Below are 8325 nucleotides of genomic sequence, written 5' to 3'. Positions count from 1 at the left end.
ATTGTTTAGGGTAAAATATGCTATGCTAAGTGGTCATCTGTGAGAGTGACTGACACGTGGAGCCTAAGGCGGGGGATTGTTAAAACCGAAGGCAATCGTCCTGTTTGTTACCGAAAGGAATGACACTCATAAAGATGCAATAAATATCCTCCGTCCGGTAGTATTTAATGGAGAATATTCCACATCACTTAATACACTGCCCATTATAAAAGAATATGGCATTCATGGCTACTGTTATATATCCTTCAATGATCCTCATAATTTGCATTGAAGATGGATTTGATCCTAGGACCTTATTCCCTAGGTGTAGCTATAAATAGTGAGCTCTATTAACATTTTAAGGACACAACTTTTCTGGCAAACTAACGCTACAATAAATTCAAAGCTTTATATAATTGTATCTTCTTATTCCTTGATTTCATTACTCTTTCCCGGAAGCTCTACTCCCGGAATTACTATTTTTGCGATTTTATCTTCACTTCAAGGCTAAGTATTGTGTGTTTCTTTAATTATTTTATTATTTTGGAATCAAATTAATTCACTTGTCTAGCAATTATGTGTAAATTCAATTGTATCGTTTTACGGCTAAATAGTTTGGCGCTCACCGTGGGGCCTAGACAGTCGTGTATTAAGTTAATCCTTGACTCTTTTACTAACGTGTTTTGATTATTTATCTTAGCAAAAAATCACAAAAAATAACAGATAATGGTGTTAACAACACATACAATCTTGAGGCTCAAGGATTCGTTTCTCGAGCTTGGGACCTCGGAATTCGATTCCGGACATACGCCCAAGTCCCATATTTTCCTACGGACCCTCCAGGACCGTCAAAGTATGTGTCCGGATCCGTTTACACAAATATTGATCGAAGCCAACTCAAATTCATTTTAAAAGCAAAATTCATCATTTTTCACATATCTTTATATCCTCTTATGAATTTTATAGTTTTTTTATTACTAGAAAAAGTTTTAAATTTGAGTTATTTAGAATATACAATATATTTTTTATGCTTATATATATTAGTACCTTGATTAATAATATGTGTTATATCTTTGTATATTGTCAGATTATTCTTACTTTTATAATTAAATAGCTCAAGAAGGTGTTTATAAGAATGGATTAGCTAGAGTTTATTCTTTTACATATTTCATATTATAAATGTGGAAATATTACTAAGTGGCCATTTTACCCTTCAATCAAACATTACTTTAAAATATTTTTGTTTAAAAATGTAAATACACAATCAAATAATAAAGAAAATTAATTGAGAAAAACAAACGTAATACCCCTTCATTTGTCAGCTTTTACACCCTTTGGATCTTCTCTATATTTTTATCCGTTTTGGGTTTTTTCCTACTTTTTTTTATTTTATCTTATTGTGAGAATAAATGTTGTAGTTATTACTTATTCACCTATTTCTGTTCCGTATTGTATAAGTCTTATTGTAGGAATAAATGTCTCAATTATTACTACTTTGATCTTTTATATCTCATATGGTAAAAAGAAAAAAAAATTAAACGTCTTCTAATTACTACAAAAACCTTTCTACTTCCTCCATGAAGAAAGAAACAGAAAAAGGAATTGAAGCCCCATAATAAATAAGGACAAACAAAGACACAGTTTCAAAATCATTTTAAATGCATGATAAATAGGAAAAAAAGATACACCGTTTCAAAATTTTAAATTCGAAACTTCTAGCTTTTCAACTTCCACAATTTTAAAGGCGAAACCATACTTCACCTATTTAAATTTCGGTGTTTGTCCTTCAGTAATGAAGAATGGAAAAATCGTCCCAACCTTTTCACCCTCTTTTTATCTTTTGATCTCCAATTCTTTGTAATTCTTTTTTGATTTTTACGCTGCTCTGCTCTTTCACCCAAAGAATTGTGATTAAATTATAGTAGTAATTATTTTAGTAAATTCATTGAGTTTTGTGTTTGATAGTTTGTTTTAATTTGATGTGTTCTTTTGAGTTAGATTCCCTAAATTTTCATCTTTCATATGTTCAAAATTGTCAGCTTTCAATTGCCTTTGTGATAAATCGGAATTAAACGTAAAATATTCTTATGGTATATTATCTATTCAAGTTTGTAAATGTTTTACTTACTTTGTCTCCTACATTCATTGGCTTTATTAATTTTATGATGCATTTGAATGATGATTAAACAAAAAATATAGTAAAAATTCTTATTTGTCTATGTTGAATATATATCTCTCATGTCCGATTCATGAAAATCGTCCTTTTTTGGTGGTAGGGAAAAGAATGTTGAGGAAGCGTTTGCTATGTCCTATTGGATATTTTATTCGGTGCCTGATATGGTAAGTTTTATAATTACGATTTTACATTTGTCTGTGATGACAGTTACTTCTCTCTATACTTGGATCTCTCTGGTTTTTAGTAAAGGATTTCTTTTTCTCAATTTATTGTATAGGTGATGAAAATATTAAAATCGCAAGAAGCAGATTGTTGGGAATACCCCAGAAATTTGGAAAAGAAGATTAATGGAGATTTGAAGGCATAAAGATGGAAGTAAAATTTATAAATTTATGGACTAACCGTAGGGAAGAGGGAAAAGATGAATGAACAAATAAAAGATTGAGGGGAAGTAACGAATTTTCTGTATAAGAGAATATTTAGGCGATGGAAAATTTGATAGAGAGATTAGAAAAAGAAAGATAGAAGAGAGCAATGAAAGAAAGTAATCAAAATACCTATGTTTTATATAAGACTAAGAGAATTACTATGTAGCAAAACCACGTTACAAATATTACGTCTAAAAGTGAGATTCTTATTTGAAAATCTTTTTATTTTTTTTCCTTTATTAAGGAAAATCTAATAATGAAAGAAACAATTCATCTAGGCTTTAATTCTAATAATGATATTTCACAATTGCGATTTCATCAATATTTAAAATTAATTGAAATTTTTTACATGAAATAGTTTATCTCTTTTTTTTTTTGACAAAACTTATAAGAAAACATTTCTGAATTGACTAATAGATAAAATTAGTATTTCATATAATATAAACTGTACTTTTTGTGTGTCTAAATTTACTAGGTAGTTGCATTTGTTTTAGAAAGAGTACGAAAGGATTGATTTGTTTTAAAACAACTCCCTCAATAGAGTGTTCTGGCCATTAAGAACTTTGCTTGTCTGGCTCTTCGGTTAGTCTAACGTCTACTGGTAATTCCTTTCTGAAGTTGCAAAACTTCATATTTGGTTAGTATTTGATTTCATGTATTTCCATTAAATTTCTCTTTTTTCCATTTCATTAGGTGTTTGCACAGTATGTATTTAGCTTTCTTTGCCAATATCTTTTTCCTTCACTCTCTCAAACAAAGCGATATTTCTGTCGTTAATGTTTATTAATTAAGAGTAATATGTATTGATGCATGCTATTTATTATAAGGCCACAAAGAAATACAATATACAAGGCCTGCAGTGAGCTAGGGAGTCAAAATCATAATTTCCTAACAACTTATAAATTTGATCACGTTGACAATATCCTTTGAGAACAAAGTTTTTGAAGAGGAAATACCAATAAAAAAACATTTAAGTTGTATTTAGGATTATTGATGTCTTCCTCTTTTCTTTTCTTTTTTTAATTTCTTGCCACTCTCCACTTATAAGTTTGCTGATTTTATTGCCTCTATATAATTTTATGTTGTTTTGACAAGTTTATTTGATTTTTATTGCATTATTTATTTTTTCCTTTTGACTTGATATATACAATATGCTGAATTGAACACTTTTCTTATCTCTTGCTACAGGTGTTTTGCAGGGATTGGAATTGGAGTTGGAGTAGGAAAACGCCTGAAAACATAGATGACAAAAGGAACTACATTTTGGCTCTATATAGCAAATTTGTTTGGCGGCAGTTAAATATTGGAATGTGTCCGGCTGTAATCCCATATTTCACTCCATGAATACAGTCGAATACATTCGAATACAATAACTGATGAGCTGGACATCCCTAATTCACGCCTATTTTTGCTACTGTATTCATGAATACAATAGCTTAAATACATCAAATACATCTTATAACCACAGAAAAGATATCTATATTCCGTAATATAGCAAATAATATCTATAAATGACTAATTACTACTAAAAGACAGTACTTTATGAAAATTTATCATAAATATTTATAGACCATGCATAAGATTTCAAATAAAGGGCTACTTAAGCTCTAATGCGTTATTGAGGTTTTAAACCTTTTTTCCCCTTTGTTCTTTGGCCTGCCCTAAATTTCTTAAGAACATTCTCATTGTGATTCCGAATACTTCAAAGAAAAATAGTTATAATTTTTAGATCCACGTTAGTTCTTTTCACTATGGTATTATCAACCACTTCTTGTCTATTTATATGCTTGTATTTGGTGATTAAAAAATTAAATATTCTATTGCTCCCTTCGTTTCAATTTATGTAAACACATTTGACTTGGCACGGAATTTAAGAAAAAAGAAAAGAATTTTGAACTTGTAGTATAAAATGAGACATATATTTTGTGTGGCTATAAATCATTACATAAAAGTAAATTGTTTCCAAATAGGAAAAATGGTCATTCTTTTTTGCACGAATTAAAAAGGAAATATGCTCACATAAATTAAAACGAAGGGAGCATTATTTCAAGAGATAAAATAATAAAGTTTGCTTTTATGGTTTAGCTTTTATTCTCTCCAATATTAATACCCATATCAAGTGCCCTGCTTAATTTACCCTGCTAGCTAAGATGTAGAACCTTGTTCACTTAATTTCTTTGCTCGTAATTTTTTAAATGATACAGGAAGGTAAACAACAATAATTTAACTCTTTTGTTTAGAATAGGAGGAGGAAGGAAGAACAAAGTTCTAGGCAATCAATTTTCACGTCATATTGTTACTTTGCTTTACAATATAATCATCTGTCTCTATATATGACCACTGTATAATATAAAATTTCATTTAAATTTACATTTTAGTTTAACAAATTATGCTGTCACATATAACAGTACTATTTATTTCACATTTGCTAATTGAGCTTGAACTTTTTAACTTTTAGTATGGTTTTAAAAAGTGTGTACTAATTAACAGGGATACACGTTTATTATAAAAGAATGAATGTTAGGAAGCTAAATGTTAAGAGACAAAAATATTCCTTAAAAGTTGATCGACTTTGTTACCCTTTAAAGTTAATATTTCCTTTATTTAGTAATTTAATAATGGGTATAAATATAATTTTGGGCTAGGACGAAGTACCTTTTTCTATTGGGACTCAATCCGTTCTAAAATATAAACTTTCAAAGAAACAACTCTATAACTAGATAAAATTATAATATTTAAAATTTTATTAAAAATTACTTATATGAGAAAAGTTGGCAAAAACGAGTTCTACGAGCACATAAAAAGACTTGTGATATTTATATATGATAATTGTCCTAATTTTGTCATTTATCACAATTAGTTGTGCATAAGTTTACGTGTAGAATTATGGAAGTTTTATACTTTATTTATCTCCCAAATTTATGTATCATAAATCTCTCTCTATATATATATATATAAAAGAGGGACTATATATATAAAAAGGGACTTGACAAGGTGATGTGGCACCTCTTATAAACAAGCAAATGTATTTATCTAATTTCTCCTTTTTTGGGAATTTCATCCCATTAAATTAAATTTAAAAAATTCAGGTTATAATTTCACGGTTACACCTCCATAGAAATCACAGAGGCACCGTTTCAAAAAAATTAAGGCTTTAATTGCATCCATAATATAACAGGCAAAATCAATTTCCTGTATTTTCCCTCTTCTTTCTCCCACCTGTTGGGTTTCTTCCTTAAAAATTGCCTCATATTTTATCTACATCTGCTTTGTTTTCTAATAGATTTAGCCTGAAGTGGGATAAAGATACTGCCTCCTAAGTATTTCATAGTACTATGATATTATACAGTTGTTTGGATCTTCCATGGGGGGCCATTGTCTCACATTTCAGTTTTAATTTGGTGAATATGCACATATACTTCAAGAAAAGCATTTGAAAGATCTGCAGTACTTTGTCGATGTGCAGAAACCCAGTGAAAGGAAAAGAAATAAGCCTTGAAGAAGTATAGAGGAACGTAATTACCATGGCATCAGATCAGAGTGGCTTATAAGCACGGAAACTAAACCAACCAAGAATGACGACGATGAACAACCTAACACTGCAACATTATAATACTCTGTATGTTACCTTTCAAATTGTGTCATTTTTATTCCCTCCTTTGAGTTTATATTTATAGAGAGAGTATGTAAGTGTTTAGTTTAAAATAATAAGAAAAGTTAACAAGAGAGAGAAAATAAAAGAAATAAGAAACAGAAAAAGAAGCACGTCGTAGCATAAAATAGAGACATGAAATTAATCTGCTATAAGAAAAGAGAAAGAAACGGTAAGGTGGTATAAAATATACAAATTGGATCTTCTTTCTCTTAACAGAGTATATGGAGAAAACTTTGATAATAAAAATCTTAAACAACTTGACGTTCCATATGTATGTAATTTTAGACTCATTTTCTTAAATTTTCATTAACACCCATTAGATTTCTAAGGTTAAATCATGTTCTTAAGGGTAGAAAATTAGGGATTTGGGTAGAGGTAGGGCTTTTTGTATAATTGTGATTTAGACCTCGTTTTGGGGTCGAATTTTGAAACTAATTATATATTCGGGCTCGTGAGTGAATGGGTGATTGGGTTTTGGTCCGAACCTCGTGTTTTGACCAAGCGGGTCTGGGGTCAATTTTTGACTTTTTGGAAAGAATGATGGGAAAGCTATAATTAAGCATTGGAATTGGATTATTTAGCATTTATTGGTGTTATTAAGTCAATTATGTCTAGATACAATTGATTTGGAGCCGAATTCAAAAGGAAAAGCGGTGTTTGAGGCTTGAGTTGGCTATGGAAGTTCGAGGTAAGTGTTTGGTCTAACCTTAACTTGAGGGATTAGGAGTTGTGTCCTATTTGCTACTTTTTTCTTGTTGAGTTCGACGTATAGGCATGGTGACGAGTATGTATACGTTGGTGTCGAGCATGACCGTGAGTCTTGAATTGTAATTTACTGTGTTCTTAAATAATACTACAGATGCTTAAGTTGATGATTCTCTGTATTGAGCAAGGATCGTGATTATTCTCGTGGAGATTACTTATGACTGAGTATTGGTGTTAGCTGAGGTAGTTAGATGTTAGAACAAGTTTGGTTATAGTTGTTTCTCCCTTGCCGGGATGATGTTACTTATACTGTCAATTCCCTTGCCGGGATAGTGTAGTTCTTTACTGATCCCTTGTCGGGACTCTTGCTATGATTGTTGTTGATTGTATATGTGGATCGGTTTGCACGCCGCAACAATGATATATTTGGATCGGGTTGTACGCCGCAACAATGATACATTTGGATCGGGTTGCACGCCGCAATAATGATATATTTGGATCGGATTGCACGCCACAATAATGATATATTCGGATCGGGTTGCACGCCGCAACAATATTATTTGTGGATCGGGTTGCACGCCGCAACAATATTAAATGATATGGATCGAGTTGCACGCCGCAACAGTGTTGTTATATATATATTGGGATCGAGTTGCACGCCGCAACAATTGTTGATGCAAAGTATTTATAGATTGGGTACAAGTCTCTTATAGTTTTGCTGTGAGATCTAAGTTGTTCTTATGATGTTAGTCTGGATTTACTGTTGACATTGATATACCCCGCAGCATGTACCCCCTCCCAGCTTTACTTGTTTATTTCTGTTTTATTTTTTGTTGTATATTATATAACTGCATTGTTTATTTGGTAGTCTGGTCCTAGCCTCGTCACTACTTCATCGAGGTTAGGCTAGGCACTTACCAGCACATGTGGTCAGTTGTGTTGATGCTACACTCTGCACTATGTGCAGATCCCGAAGCAGCTCTTGGACCATACCGTTTGGGTGGTTACCTTCAGTCCACGCGGAGATCCAAGGTAGATCTGCAGGCGTCCGCAGGCCCTGGCGTCTCCTTTATCCTTTATTTCCTGTTTCATTTCTTTGATTCAGAAACATTGCATCTTTTATTTTCAGACTTTGTATTTAGCACTCTTAGATCGTCTGTGGTACTGTGATACCAGTTCTAGGTGATTAAGGCTTAAACGGTTGTATTAGATTCATATTTCAGATATTTCACTATATTTCTTCCGCATTATTGAAATTTCCGCTGTTTTTCACATTATTGCTTTATAAATTCTAAAAAGGTATAAAAGTGAATAAGGGTAATCTGTTCAATAACTGGCTTGCCTAGCTCACATCAGTGGGCGTCATCAAGACTCCCGAGGGT

The 8325-nt window shown here is 31.7% G+C and overlaps 1 long non-coding RNA gene across 1 annotated transcript; it reads left to right on the top strand.

Moving 5' to 3' along the window:
• The first annotated feature begins 225 nt into the window (after nucleotides 1-225).
• LOC138882011 (uncharacterized) lies at nucleotides 226-3978 on the top strand. The gene is made up of 3 exons (XR_011403473.1): nucleotides 226-319; nucleotides 2256-2319; nucleotides 3772-3978. It is a non-coding gene; the product is annotated as an uncharacterized lncRNA (long non-coding RNA).
• The last annotated feature ends 4347 nt before the right edge of the window (nucleotides 3979-8325 follow it).

Source organism: Nicotiana sylvestris, chromosome 11 (assembly GCF_000393655.2).
Source record: "Nicotiana sylvestris chromosome 11, ASM39365v2, whole genome shotgun sequence".
Taxonomy (NCBI): domain Eukaryota; kingdom Viridiplantae; phylum Streptophyta; class Magnoliopsida; order Solanales; family Solanaceae; genus Nicotiana; species Nicotiana sylvestris.
The sequence above is the reverse complement of the archived record's forward strand: the minus strand, read 5'-3'. Positions and strand labels throughout refer to the sequence as shown.